This window comes from Pleurodeles waltl, chromosome 4_2, assembly GCF_031143425.1.
Source record: "Pleurodeles waltl isolate 20211129_DDA chromosome 4_2, aPleWal1.hap1.20221129, whole genome shotgun sequence".
Classification (NCBI taxonomy): domain Eukaryota; kingdom Metazoa; phylum Chordata; class Amphibia; order Caudata; family Salamandridae; genus Pleurodeles; species Pleurodeles waltl.
The window spans coordinates 52,870,256-52,886,327 of record NC_090443.1 but is presented as its reverse complement, the minus strand read 5'-3'; the positions used below and the strand labels follow the sequence as shown (position 1 = coordinate 52,886,327).

Sequence of the window (16,072 nt, the reverse complement as noted above, 5' to 3'; positions counted from 1 at the left end):
CTCTTTCTTTATTTGCTGCTTCTTGCTTGAACCCGGGTACTTTGCTCCATCCATGTGAAGCATGGGTGGCAGATGTTTGTTTCGGGCAAATAAGCAGGTGTGAGAAAATCAGGGAAAAACCTCTGAGTGAGGGCAAGGCATTAAATAAGCAGTAGGCTGAAACTCAGTGGATTCACTCTAGAAGAATCATATTTGGCTTTTTAAACATAGGGGTATTCATCCACAGTACAGGAAAAACATCAGTCTAATATCCTCTGGTGAAAAAACCCTTAAAACACGTTTTATTATTATGTAGAAAAAAACTAGCAACCGTTTCGTCACTCGCCCCAAAAAAAGTGCGCTAACTCAGAAAGTTTAGAAACAACCAGAAAGATTCTAACTTTTCTGTAATTTCCTGAAAAAATGCAAAAAAATAATCATGTTGTCATAAATATCTCTACTTGTTGTCTAGCCATAGTGTTAGCACTACTGTGAGGATGAACTTTGAGCCATTGGAGTTTGTTCTTGCACTGGCCACACTGAGTGTATATGGCCAATGGCCTATCATGTCATAGAGCTGGATGAAATGTATCTTCAAATTCTCCTCCCCAAATGCTTTCGCCACCCACTCCTGTCCCTGGTGAATTTCCTGTTTGCACCATGAAACCCTTAACAATGCGATGAAATGTGTGGCCCTTGTAATACCCATCCCGACTGGGCACACAGAGGTTTTCCACTGTTTTGGGGCACTCAAAGAGTTTGACATAGACATCCCTCATACCAGTGTGAACAATTTTACTGTCAGGCATAAGACTGTGCCATTCTTCCTGCATGGCTGCCATAACCTCTTCATGTGATGGTGTTTCTCATTGAATGCATCTCGTTCAGAGTCTGCTTTCTCTGGGTCTTGTGGTACCTGATTGGAAAACAGTGGTTCGTTTTGAAAGCTTTGAAGACAATTGACAATTGTTGGGTCAGCTTGGATGTTCATAGGAATCAGGATTATTGGAAGCCTTCATCTCTACAGTGGCTGCAGCTAGATGCTTCCTGGCTGCACCTTAGGGCATGACATTCTGTAATATTCTTACCTTTTCTTGTTTCTCTAGGATACGGACACACCGCTTTGTTTCTACATTTCTGACTTTACCGCCGACCATCATTCTATACAAGCAAAATGTCCAGGTTTATCGAAAATTATGCTAATTAATCAAATTGCATCCACCTTCTCCAGTTCACAGCCATACACCGGCCAAGCACCATGTCTGGAAGCTGATGCCTCATCGGCTGCAGTTCAGTGAACATGCTTGAAGATTCATCAAACCCTCATGAGTTTCCTAGTCAAAAACCTGAAAAAACTGACTTTTCTGTCTGATCCAGTAGTTGCAAGCGTGAAAGACCTATGCTAGTGAGATAAGCCTTGAATTTAGCAAACTCATTTGTCTGATCAGTCTTGTACTCCCAGGGTACATTCTTGAGAAATATGAATTCTCTGGGAGGACCAGTCCAGTATCTCGTCCCACCCTAGTCGTGCAATGATACTACTTTGTAGACAGGGTTCAGGAGTATGTGGGTGACAGGAGAAGAATGAGGTCTTTCAAAACATGCATTGGCTCATTATTTCAACGGCCATAAATACATATGTTTTATGTCAATGGTGAGAGAGGCACTCCAGTGATTTAAACACTAGGCCCATATTTATACTTTTGACGCAAACCAGCGCCGGCACTGGTTTCCATCAAAAGTTTTACCGCTGGCAATGCCATTCCTACGCACCACGCGGGAACCTTATTTAAGGAATGACGTTAGTCGGTGCTGCGGACTGGTCAGAGTAAAAAAAAATGACTCAAACCAGGCAGCGCCGGCGTAGGGGAAAATGGGGGTTGTGCGTCAAAAATCATGCCTCAAACCGGACTTGCGCCATTTTTTGATGCACAACCCCCACTGAAATGACTCCTGTCTTAGCAAAGATAGGAGTCATGCCCCCTTGCCCAATGGCCATGGCCATGCCCAGGGGACAGAGGTCCCCTGGGCATGGCCATTGGGCACAGTGGCATGTAGGGGGGGGCAAATTAGGCCCCCCTATGCCACTTACATTTTTTAAAAAATACTGACCTAAACTTACCTGTACTTACCTGGGATGGGTCCCCCCATCCATGGGTATCCTCCAGGGGTGTGCAAGGGCAGCAGGGGGTGCCCTTGGGGGCAGGGAAGGGCACCTCTGGACTCCTTCCATGGTCAGAGAGCATGGATGTGAGCCCATAGGTCCCTTAACGCGTGCCCTGACCCAGGTGTTAAAAAACGATGCACATCAGGCTGTGCGCCGTTTTTTAAGGCCCGCCCCCTCCTGTGCGTCAAAATGACGCTGGAGTATAAATAAGGCGCAAAGGTCTTAAAGTCATTTTTTGGGCAGGAACGCCTACCTTGCATGTCATTAACGCAAGGCAGTTTGGCGCATACCAAAGTATGACGCACAAAGAGGATATTTTGACGTCCGCAGGCTCGGGCGTCAAAGTTTAAATATGGTGCACGGTTTGCGCTGAATGTGCGTCAAACTTTTTGATGCACATTCGACGCAAGCAGAGTATAAATATGGGCCCAAGGGGCTTATTTACTAGCCCTGAGGTGCGGGGCAGTGCACCTCCCTGTGCCACAGGGAAAGAGCAGGAACGTGCCATATCTCCAAGATCCATGCCGGTGACTAGGAACCAGTGGACTAAGATATCCGAGTGGATGTGTTACCGTAGGGATGCTTAGAGGCACAGAGTGCACGGAGTCTACAGTAACTTCAGATGTGTGCAGAAGTTTCCTGCACCTGGCTGTGATGGTAATCGCTGCAGCTACAGGCCCCATGATTGACCTTTCTGTGTAATTGGGGATTGCATGAGACATCAGACCTGGTCAAATACTATGGGTTAGAGTTACAAGGCCCTAGCGCCTCCTTGTGGCACATAAGTGTAATTTTTTTATGCTAATGTGGCTCAATAAGGCAAAAATTGCAGCGCCATATTTACATATTTATTTGCTACCCCTTGCACCACATTATGCCTGTGCCAGGCATAATGTAGGCAAAGGGGGGCGTTCCGACATCAGGAGGCCTGCAAAAATGGCGTAACGAAATATCCAAGATTTAATTGCACCAATTTTTGTCATCATTTGTAACGCCTGCAGCACACATAGAAGAAGCAAAATGCCATAGTTGATTGTTTATGTGCAGGAAGGGACACCTTCCTGCACATAAACAATCACACCCCTCTATGCAGACACCCTTGCTCTATGGTGCAAGGATGCCTGCATTGGCACTGGCTAGTTAATTTAGCACCGGCGCAGGGGTAAATAATGCACATCCTTGCATTTCAGAACTGGTGCAGAGTGGCACTGCTGATTTTGGCACAGCACTGCGCTACACCAGTTTGTTTAAAACTGGTCCAATAAATCTTAACTGGCTGAGAAAATGTTTAACAAATTCAATTCCCTCTGAAATTTTCTTTCAGAATTTAACATGTCCATCGTGACGGGCAGTGATGATAAAATCTGTCTTTGTCCAGTCCCCAATTTCAGGTCAGTCTCACAAGCTATCCGTAACCTACATTGGTCCCCTATCAGACAATGTATCATATTTAAAGCTCTTTGCAGTGCTTACAATGCATTGCATGGAGGTGGGTCAGACTACTTTAGGTATAAATTATGAGCCATCCAGATGTCTGTGCTCCTCCAGAGCAAACAATCTTACTATTCCCAGGATCAGAAGGACCAACTGGGGAGGTGGAAGCTTTGTGCTTTGCACTGCCAGACTCTGGAATGAGCTGCCCTCCAATATCAGAGCCATGTCTAGCTTATTATCATTCGGAAAGGCACTTAAAACATGGCTTTTTGTGTAAATTAATCATCAAATCCTAGCCTACTTTTGCTGAGCTAGTGCCAGGACACCTTCGGGTATTTGTGCGCTCAAAAAGTTCTATTAACATAACATGCTATATGGGTGCATGACAACTCTATGCATGTAACTTTGTTCATACATTGTGGCGCTGTGAAGACTGTCAAGGTAAAGGGCTGAAGGCAGGTGAAAGACCACTGATTTCTATGAAGACTGTTGCCAGTAAGTACGTTTCCTAGAAGGCGGGCTCTCTCTTAATGGCCTTTTCCATGCAACAGCCTCCATAGTGAGATGTCCTGCTGAGAGCCACCCATCCCCTACCAGTGTCAAATGCACCCCACTTCTTCTGCACCCCTTTGTTCCTCCATTCCAATGCTATCAAGATCATTGGCTCAACGGCCGGGCCTGTCATCAATCTGTGCCGCCATCTCAGGGTCCCAGTGTGTGTGACGAGGTCAGGCCTACCTTTGAGGCTTCTGCTCAGTCGCACTCTCTCTTGCCACCTGTCTCTGGCATGCGCCCCAGCCTCAGCCCACACCTAGTGAGCCAACCATGTCAGTCATCTGCTGAGGGTGGCAGTCTGTTACAGCTACCTTTGATTAACTGTTGCCTACTTAGCAAACCCGGCACTGCTATGGCACAAGCTGCACTTGAGGTGTATGAGATATGCACATGCTAGAGACGCTTAAGTTGCTAGTGAAGCTTGTTAAAATCCATTTACATGTACAAAAGTCACAACAATTGGCACTGCCAACTCTTGCTTGATTTCCTTGGTATTTCATAATTTCTTTTCTGACATTTGAACTTTTGGTGACAGTGAGCTGGAGGTCGAGAAAATGGCGGCCAAATGTTACGATGATGGTTTCATCCTTGTAGGGAACCGATTCTGATCTCGTTAGATGACCACACTTTTAGTGATTTTTACAGATTAAATTTAGACCGATTGATACAAATAAGATCACAATACATTTGAACTTCTGCTGTGTGGGGAGACCTCGTCTGTGGGCTGCAGGCATGATTTTTCTTTTTTTAATGGCTTATCATTCTGCAATTTTAGCCCTCTTGGCACTTTGGAATTGGGAGGACATCTATTTTAATCCTACCATCTCCCGTTTAACCAAACTGTGTGCTTTGGGAATATCACATTTTTCCCCATTTACAGTTCCCTTGTCAGCCGAAAGCTGGCAGCACTAATAGTTAATTCACCGCATGCCGTATTCAAGGATGCCCCTTCAATGTGCTCCATACATCTAAATCCCGGTCTAACAAGCTATTTGGATAAGCCCAAATTTAATTTTTGGAAATTTGAATTTACACTCATTAATCTATTTGCTCACACATATTACTCCAGTATGGTGTGAAATCACAGGGAGCAAATCTGTTGACGTAGGCATGCTGATAATATTGCATGGTGAGGAAGTCCTGGAAAGTTTGCGCACACCTGCAAACTGACAAACTTGGGGTCAAAGATACATGTTTGTAAAGGCTGAGCATACTTACAAACTCACAAATTTGGAGTCAGAGATTTACTACTGTCAAGACAGGTGTAAAGCCATTCCCAGGGTGGGAATGGAAAGTGAACGTGCCAACATTTTATTGTTATGTATGGGAGAGATTTCTTATCACAAAAAAAATACTTTTCCTGGGGAAAGAAAAAGGTTAGCAAGTGTATATGCACTTACGGTGGGAATATTCCATGGGTGCCAAGAATACTTGCACAAAAACTGTGGCTATTTTACCTGATCCTGACTACTCCTGGAAACAATTATGAAAGTTCTTGAAAAGTATAGATCTGCACCCAAATTCAGGCGTGACCATGTAAGGATGGAGTCTGCCCCCAAGAGCATTAGACCGCATTACATGCGCACCATAATATAGTACACATTTTTTGTAAACATGGAGAGATTAGGTAATGTACCTAGAACGTCAAGGTGTCGAGACAAGACCAGCATTCAAACCTGGCTCCGTAGTTCTAAAGTTGACAGCTCTAGCCAATGGGCCACATCCCCTCACTTAGACAGAGTGAGTCATTTAAATTCATAGTTTACGATTTTCTACAACTTTTAGAACTTGCTCGATGAGTTATCTCCTTAATGACTGTCGCCTCTCCTGCATTATAGCTTCATCACTGTCCAGCAGGTGGCAGCAGCGCTTTCTGTTTTCAGTGGAAGCGGTCTTATAAAGTTAGGCTGCGTATTTATCACAGCACTGTAACCAGTGTTGCAAGAAATAAGAGAGGACAAAAAGGAAAAGGTACTCTACCAATTAGGTCGCATTTCTCGCTCAAGGTGTTATCTCAGCCTAGTGCATGGTTTCAAAGACTACTTCCAGTGCTGGCCCGAGGGTATTTCGGGCCCTGTGCAGAGTATACTGTACAGGACCCCATGACACAAGTCAAATTGTTTTTCATTGCTAATCATTTTATTTTAGTAGATTGTTAACAAGTAGAAGAAGTAGAATTAAACTATGCAAGTGCTCCTGTAATAGAATGATATATAATGCTACTTCTTCACCAAAAAAGAAACTTTTCTTGCCTCCAGTCCTGCAAATTATTTTGTTAAGTCACTGTAGTCAGAGTTCCACCAACTTCCTGTTCAACTGATGTCAGCTCCAAGCCAGCCAACCGGTCCTGGGCCATTGAAGAGTGCATGTAATTCTTAATAATTTTCAACTTTGAGAAGGATGGTTCTCCAGAGGCTACTGTGGCAGGAACTGTCAAAACATTCCAAGAATGATATTTAAATTGCAATAAATTGCATGCAAGTGGTTGTCATAAATGTATTTAAAAACAGTGAGAGCAGCTGCAGCACATGCTGCATCTGTATCAGGATGACGTTTCTTGTACAGACCCTGGAAGCTTTTAATTTTTTAGATCAACTCATCCCCTACGATGTCTTCTTCAAAATATGTAGCTGTATCTTTGCACTTTTTCTTAAGCTCTCCTGTTTCCAAGGGTATACCTGATATGACTTGGTGTACAAACCCATATCTGTCATTAAATATTACCATTTGTTCACAGCGTTCTTTGAGTTTGCTGATTGCCTGATCACCAATGACATTGAAGTATTTAATTTTGAATTTTTCTTCTGCTCCAATTACTGGATCACAATCTCTTCCATAATCAAAATGTTGTTTCTTCCTTCTTGTCCTCTTCTCGATCGCAAAGCTAGTCTCCACTGGTTTATCAAAACTTGAGGCCATCTCAGAGGCAATTTCAATAGCTTTATCAAATCATCCTGTGTGTCACAATACACTCTCATGTAATCTCCAGTACTTTCAGCATAGCTATGGTAAAATCTAACTGCATGTCAATATTTTGCATTAATTTGCTAACTTTATTAATTTGGCCTAATATCTCATACTAGATAACAATGCTGATAAGAAATGGAAATGAGTGAGCCTCGTTTTGTAACCTCTGGGTCTCAGAGAATGTCTGTCCATCAAGATTAGGTACATCCAGAACTTTTATCAATGCACTATGAACATCAGGGGTATATTTGTAAAGAACTTTCACACACTCAACTCTACTCTTCCATTGTGTGTTTGATGGCCTCTTTACAACTGCAGTACTCACACAAGAGGTAAGCATGGCCCATAATTTTGTTGATGCTGTAAACGTGGTATATTCTCTGTAGATACCCAAAGAAAGACAGTACTGTAGTTGATGACTTTGCTGCCTAACGCAAGACTGGATTAAGAGAATGACAAGCACAAGGAATCAAAATTATTTTGGGGTTGCTGTCTAGTATTCCTTTCTGCACACGGAATGTCTTCTCTTCATACCAGCGCCGTTGTCATAACCTTGACCATGGCCGTGTTCATGAGGTATTCCTAAATGTTTCAGTTTGTCAAGTACTACTTCACTAATGGCTTTACCACTTGTGTCATCTACAGGTATGAACTCCATGAAGTGTTCCTCTACTGAAGGGATAGTTGAGAATATATTAACTACACAACTTCATCAGAGTCATTTGCTCTTGGTGTACAGTCCAGTATGAATAAATAATACTTAAAAGACCTGATAATATCTAGATTTTTTTTCTGATGTTTTGTGATATCAGTTGAATCATTTCATTCTGATTTGTTTTCCCTAGGTAATAGACTGCTACATCCGTTTTCTCAACTCTTCTAATGTGTTCTGCCATGAGATCATCATATTCAGCAAGCAGTTCTATTTGACCCAGACAGCTGGCATTTTGAATATTTCCAAGTTTCTCATTGGCTCCCCTCAAAACCAAGTTTCGTTTAGCTAAAAACGGTACTATCGACACAGGATTGTGCAAAATAGAACTCCAATATTGGAGTTCAGACTGAAGTAAGGTCTGCTCTGCCTGATCAATCCCTGTACAAGTGGAAAGTCTCCTTTGTGCTTTATACCATGAACGTATGTGCTCCATATGATCCACAGACTTTTCATGCGAATGCTGGTATTTTCCAACATATGCCCAGTCACTGAATCCTATAGTGGTGTGACTGCTATATATGACCCACTCCAAATACTGAAATACAGATTTATCTTTTGCAATTTATAGCTTAAATATTCAATGCAATCATTAAGGCCATGGTGGATCATTGATCTAAAAAAAAAGAAAATCATTTACACCAATGTTGGCACTCTGGCATCAATGGTACATTTCTTTGAAATTTTCGGAGACATTTTTGGTCAGTCTGCTAAAGGAGGATGTGAAACATACACACTAGTGATGATAAAATTATCGACCTCTTGAAAGTATCTGCAAGCTTGCAGTATTCTGGTTATGGAACTATGGTGCTTGGCAGAAGAGGATGGGTAGATCCTTTACCACATTTGACATCTTAAGCTCCTAATCTAAGGTGGAAAACAGTTGACCTCTCCAAGCTGCACTTTAAAATGAGCAACACCCCAGGCTACAAGTTAAAACAACCAGACATGCGCCATCCCTGGTGCACATTAAAACAAGTTGCTTGAAGTTTTCACACTGAAGATAATGGGGAAACATACTTACTGGATATGAATGAATTGAGAAATGCGTTCATAAATTGCTCTGACCTGTGGCAGGGCACCATACACAATGTACAGCACACACAGCTGCTTTTTTCCTTCTGTGCATATTTCAAGACTCACACAGGCTGCTGCCCTTCCTACAGTGCAGTAGATTACGGCAATGACATTACATGCAGCGCACATGCTGACAGTAATCCATGGAAGCATAGTGCCCTTATGATGCCTGCTACAGTTCTGCGATCTTGGAGCTGGCAGTGGCATAGCCAGTGTTTACAGAAACCATGAAAAGCCTCCTGCTTCCTGTGGGACATGCCAGTTTACAGGGCTTCTGAGGTGCACACACTCCCTTCCACCTCCTTGCCCCATTGCTCTTTTGTTATCTCCATAGCTGACTGCACCCAGCTCTTCTTCAGCTGAGAGCGCTGGCCGACGAGGGTACCGGCGCTAAGGGGCAGGCACTGTGCTATTGATGGGAAATATCTGTGAAGTTTTCGAAGACATTTTTGGGCCCCCCTAAGTTGCGGGCCGAGTGCCACCACATAGTTCACACACCCCTAAGGCTAGCACTGCTATTTGGCTGCCAAGTGCTCCATACCATGTTAGACTCATTCAGCTAGTCTGGACTTTTTAGCCAACATATGCCTATTTGGAATATAGGCCTATATATGTAATAGGATGGAAGACTCTAAGCTTCAAGCCCCATAATGCTACTTACTTTCTTCTAAAAACGATGGGCTTGACGAGGTCACATTGCATGAGGTCACTTGTCTACTACCAGCCAGGCAGGTTTAATAGTGATATGGGAGTAAAAGCGTGAGGAGTGTTTGATTTATCAGTATATTTCAGTTTTTTTTGTAAGTGAATTAAAACAATAATAATAAAAACATGAAAAATAAAAGATAACCCTTGGCCAAATCCAGAGCCCTCAAGTAAATAATTCAATAATTAGACATCATGAAGGTTTACAGTATGATTACCATGAAGGAAGACAAACGTTAGACTCTCAGCTCTAAGCAGTTGGTAAATGTGTGTTCTAGCTGGTGTAAAGTGGATCTGGGGAGGGTAAGAAATGGAAGGAGAGAATGTTGAATGTTTAAGGTCCAAGGGGTACTTTATTCCTTATAATACATGGCCTATTTATGGCCCTTCCTACAAAATGCCTGAATTCCCCATCTCATGGTTATTGATATGAACAAGTATCATTGCAAATAGTTAGTAATTCATTTATTTAGTAAGTTTGCAGCACACAAGCTAAACCTAAGGGTGTCAGAGAGCTCTACTTAAAATAGAGCTTTATCTTAGGTTATTAGAGTTACAATTTTAGGTTGGAGATGGGCATTTGCCCATAGGACCTGCAGTGAGGATAGAGTTGGGTTTCTTCCAGATAGAGACTGTAAGTGATCTTAGACTTATGAACGATGGAGTTGAGGAGTTCAACCTAAATGTTGAACAGTGTAGGCAAGAGTATTGAACCCTGTGGAACCCCATGGTGTGGCTCTGCTGTATTGGAGTTGAAGCTGGCAATTCCGTTGCATTGGCTACGATTTTCCAGGACTGAAGAAAAACACTGAAATACTGTGTCACACAGACCCGTCTCTCATATTTGCAAGCACCTAGCGTCACCAGAGTGTCACTTTTTGTGACGCTCCGGTGGCGCTGTGCACTACGCCATATTTACAAGGCGGTGCTAAGCTACTTTTTGTGGCTTAACGCTGCCTTGTAAATATGGGCCCCTCTGACACACTTTTCTGTGGCAGAGGGGCGTGCAATGGATGTTGCTGTGGGCGTTCCACTGCAACACCCACTGGTTTTAATGCTGCCCAGATTTACAAGGAATTATAAATATGTGGCAGTAGCAAAAATTAACGGCAACCAAGGGGTGGCGTTAGGATGGCACAACTAGGAGAAATATTTGTATTTCTCCTTGTTTTTGCTTTTTCCATATGTTCTGCATTCTACAGCACACATAGAAAGAACAAAAGGCCATGAATGATTCTTTATGTGCAGGAAGATGTCCCTTCATGCATATAAACAGTCATTCAATAATGACGATTTGCTACTTCTATGTGTGCTGCATTCTGCAGCAGACATAGAAATGCCAAATCATCATTGTAGATTGTCTACGTGCAGGAAAGGACACCTTCCCGCACAGTAGCAATAATTTCCTTGAACAAAGGCACTCTTGCACTTTGGCGCTGACAGCTAAATTCAGTGCCAGCAGTAGGGGAAACACAGGGGTGCGCCGTATTTTTGTAAATACTGCGCATCCCTGTATTTCAGAACTGATGCAGCATGGTGCTGCCAATTTTGGCGCAGTGCCATGCTGCGCCAGTTGCTTGTTAGCCTGGCCTTTAGTATTTTAAGGAGGCATTCATGTGTTACTGCATCACAGGCTGCTATGGCTGTGAGGATGACAAACAAACATGAGGCACCTTTTACTAAAATATGGTTTGCGTCAGTAAGTACTTTTAGGGTTGTGGTTTCTCTGCTGCTATTAGCTCTTAATCCGTACCGCAGCTCATTTAATAAAGCACTTTCCTCTAGGAACAATTTTAGTTGGGCTTTTACACAGCGTTCTAAGGAGTTCTCTAGGTACAGGAGAATGTTTATTGGCCAAAAGTTCTTTAGGGCTTCAGGATCCTCTCCTTGTTTTTCAGGAGCAGAGTGATTTGACCAATTTTTAGGCATTCTGGTACTGATCCTTGATTCAAAGTTGATTTAATAAGGTACAACTGAAAACAAGTCACCGATCCACTAATCTCTTTGAGTAAAACGGGTGATATGGGCTTAGGAAAAAGTGAGGAGGGTCTTGTTGTGGTGATGATGATAATCAGATTCTCGATGGTGATTTATTCAATTAAGGACCATCTGGTGTTATATGTTTGGAAAAAGTTATTTGGCCTTTGGTCTTTCGGGGTGACATTTGAGAGAGTATGATATTTTTTACATTCTCAGTGGAGAAGTTGGGGAACTCCTCACATTTCTTTTTCATAATGTGGGGTAGCATGCAGAGAAAGTTGTGCTTTTGTGTAGTGAACAATAGATCTTTAATAAAAAATGGCACGGTTCTGGGCCAATAATGTTCGGATAGACCATCTGCCCAGAACATTCCGCTGCTTATATATCTGTTTCTCCCTTTCATTGTTCAATATTCAAGCCTGAGTGGGTAGAATGTCAGTCAGTCAGTCAAAATAACTTTATTCGGCGTGTTGCCATAAAAGTACACATGCTTACATAGAAATCATCATAAAAAAGTGGGTAGAATGTTCTAAAAGCATTACAGCTCTTCTGACCTGGGTCAAAGGCTATAATGTATATTGTTGACCTAAAGTCAGTTCATTGTCTTCATGGGCTCTCAACAATCCAATGTTCTCATCTAGGAAAAATACCCAAGGCTTTCCAGGATGCCCAGAAGAACAATGTCAACACACATTGAAAGGTCTAATAAAACTCCGTGATGAAGACTAGAGCCAGTCGTATGGGTGATCGTAAGACAAAGAAGTTATGCATTATTGACAAACTAATGCCCATATTTATACTTTTTTGCGCCACATTTGTGTCTTTTTTTGACGCAAAAGCGGTGCAAACTAGCAGAATACAATAGTATTTTCTAAGTTTGCTCCATTTTTGCGTCAAAAAGCGGCGCAAATGCGGCGATAAAAAATGATAAATATGGGCCTAAGTGCAAAATCAAATATGGCTATAAGCAGATGCCACTGCATCTTCCAGTACTTTGCCCTAATATCTAGCAGTAAGACCAAAATTATATTCCTATTGTAGCAGTTTATAGCAGTCAAAACTATACCCACTCCAGCGGAGAGAAGAAATGACTTTAAATAAATTCTTCTTGGCTCAGAGAGCTCTGCAGTAAAAGGGATGCGTAGCAGCATTTCAGGGATCAAGTTACATCAAACGGCATTCTTCAGTCTTTGTTTGTAAATCCGGCTGCCTGTTTCCTTCCAAGCTTGAGGGAATTTGCTGAGCGGAAAATGCAGAGGCTAAAGCTCATAAATTGCTGTAAGTCCCAGATATACAAGTTGCTATTGAGGTCATTTTCGGTTGGCCACAACCAACCATTTCCCTTCCACAAAAGATGAATGTGATCTTTAAAAATTATAACTTTCTTGACTAAGGTTTGCCGCATTATTGTTTCCCGGGTGTGTGATGATGTTGCTGCTGAATTATTGCTTGTACACAATCAAGAGCGTTATAAGCAAAGTGTCATAATTCCACCCACTCCATTTCCATCCCCTTCCTCCCGGCTCTCTCCTTCCCCCCTTTGTCCTCACCCACGTGTCACTCTCATTGTACAGCCCTTGTGTCACTGCTGCAGGTGCAATTCACAGCTGTCCCAATCCTCACGGTGCTCACGCGTTATGTACATCTGCTACATAGATGCAAAGCTGTCCCATACCTCTCGGTGCTCGTGCGCTATATACATCTGCTAAATAGATGCAAAGCTGTCCCATCCCTCTCGGTGCTCGTGCGCTATATACATCTGCTAAATAGATGCAAAGCTGTCCCATACCTCTCGGTGCTCACGCGCTATATACATCTGCTAAATAGATGCAAAGCTGTCCCATACCTCTCGGTGCTCGTGCGCTATATACATCTGCTAAATAGATGCAAAGCTGTCCCATACCTCTCGGTGCTCACGCGCTATATACATCTGCTAAATAAATGCAAAGCTCTCCCATACCTCTCGGTGCCCGTGCGCTGTATACATCTGCTGAATACATCCAAAGCTGTCCCATACCTCTCGGTGCTCATGCGCTATGTACATCTGCTAAATAGATGCAAAGCTGTCCCATATCTCTCGGTGCTCATGCGCTATATAAATCTGTTAGATAGATTCAAAGCCGTTTTAATCCTATCAGTGCTCAAGCGCTACATAAATCTGCTAAATTTATGCAAAGCTGTCGCATTGCTCTCAGTGCTCATGCGCTGTATATCTGCTAAATAGACGCAAAGCTGTTTCATTCCTCTCAGTGCTCATGTGCTACATAAATCTATTACACAGATTCAGAGCTGTCCAATACCTCTCAGGTCTCATGCTCTATATAAATTTGTTAGATAGATTCAAAGCTGCTCTAATGCTCTCAGTGCTCATGCACAGTATACATCTGTTAAATAGATGCAGAGCTGTCCCATACCTCTTGGTGCTCATGCGCTACATAAATCTGCTAAATAGATTCACAGCTGTTCCATACTTTCCAGTGCTCATGTGCTAAATAAATCTGTTACATAGATTCAAAGCTGTCCTATACCTCACGGTGCTCATGCTCTATATAAATTTGTTAGATAGATTCAAAGCTCTCCCATACCTCTTAGTGCCCATGTGCTATATTCATCTGTTAAATACACCCAAAGCTGTCCTGTGCCTCTCGGTGCTCATGCGCTATATACATCTGTCAGATCGATTCAAAGCTGTCCCATACCTCTTGGTGCTCATGCACTATATAAATCTGTTAAATAGATGCAGAGCTGTCCCATACCTCTCGCTTAACATTGGTGAGCACGAATGAGGAAAAAAACTCTACCCCGCTCCGCAGAGTTTTTCAGAACTCCACGCTTTCAGCAGAGTGGGAAAAATTCTGCAAACTCCGCGAGTGGAGCGGAGTCCACCACCCACCCCTAGTTTGAAGCCACGCCAAACTCACACCGGCTTCTGCACTCGACAACCGTGAGCGCAATCCGCTAGTATACCAGTGCTACAGATCCCTCTCTAGCAAGTTTCTTACACTAAAAGAGAGCCACCGAAATCCAGAACAGCACTACAGGGCAATAACCCCATGCCTATTTTCTGAAATACTTCTTGGACAGTTAGGACAAGAGGCTTACACTACCATGATTTATTCTCATTTCTTACTGTTCTGTACTTTTAAGTAATAACCTTGGGTTGACTGACTTTAAATTAGGCTTTCGAGTTTCACATTTATTTGTTTGACATTCTGTCTGCTTTTCCATGCTTGTTTTTTCGTGTCCTATTGAAATGCATCCATATTTATGTCAGTTTAAAGTCAATATGATATTATGTATTTCCACACTTTATAACTGATAAATGGGCACTCACATTTTCACGTCTGCAGGGTTCTGGTGGCCTATGTAGCAGCACTAGCACTTGCGCATCTCTGAACTTCACATACATCCTTTACCCCTTTTTTAAACTCCTTATACTGGCCCGGAAGTCATCACTGATAGCATAGAAAGAGATTCAAAAGAAAAGAAAATTGCTTTTAGTTTTAACCTTTTAACCATGCACAGTTTTTTCTTCAATGATTTGACTTCTAATGTTTCACTGACATTTATATTCATGCTATAAAAGTTGTCATGAGTGTGGTAATATCTGAGGTAATTGGCAGTTCATGGCGATGGCCCGTGTTATAGTTAACTTAGGCTGCAAGTTGTAGTTATAACTCTAACGATAACTTGAATTTCTCTGGTTTTGTGTGAGTAAATTCAGAACCTAACTGTAGCGTCACTGTAACCATTGTTTTTTTTAAGGGAATTTCTACGTTTTTTAGAAATTCTATTTCCTCACTATCACCTCCCTGTAACCTTTGGTTTTTTAAGTGATTTGTAATGTGTTTTTTTAATGTAGAGTAATTTTCACAGGGCCTGCAGCCAACCCCCTATAATCACCAAACCCTGTGCTGGGCATGGTCTTTAGCTGTGCACCATGGCGATTGGCCACAGGGTCTGCAGCCAACCCCACTAACTATCCAACCCCACACTGTGCACGGCCTTTGGCCATGCATAGCCGAGAGTTGGTCACAGAGCCTGTCTCTCTGGGTGTGAGAATATGTGTGAGACGGTGTCACTGGGTGCCGGTTGATGAGCCTTCACAAAATTTTCCCAAAACAATTTCACTTCAACTGCTGTCTGGAAAGTTTCAGGGTGATCCATCAAGCAGGACCAAGAAAAAGGGGGGCCAAAATGCATTTACCCCATGCATTTTTCCATAGGGATTTTGAACACGACTACAGCCGAAAACCGCTGGACGGAATTACACCAAATTTGGCAGAAAGGTAGCTCTTGGTCCAGAAAGAGACCTTTTTATTATTTGGTGTAAATCTGTTCAGTAGTTTTTTAGTAACTAAAGAAAAAACAAATTTGTATACATAGGGACGTGAAGGTTTCCCAAGCCCTCTCGATCTCGTGCTGAGATCTAATTGGCTGCCAGCACTACATCAAGGAAATGTTGGCAGCCATCTTGGGACTCGGCTTCAGCTGAA

General features: G+C 42.6%; 1 pseudogene; it reads right to left on the bottom strand.

Moving 5' to 3' along the window:
• Positions 1–436: 436 nt before the first annotated feature.
• LOC138293817 (peptidylprolyl isomerase domain and WD repeat-containing protein 1-like) lies at positions 437–1,610 on the bottom strand (annotated as a pseudogene).
• Between the last annotated feature and the right edge of the window lie 14,462 nt (positions 1,611–16,072).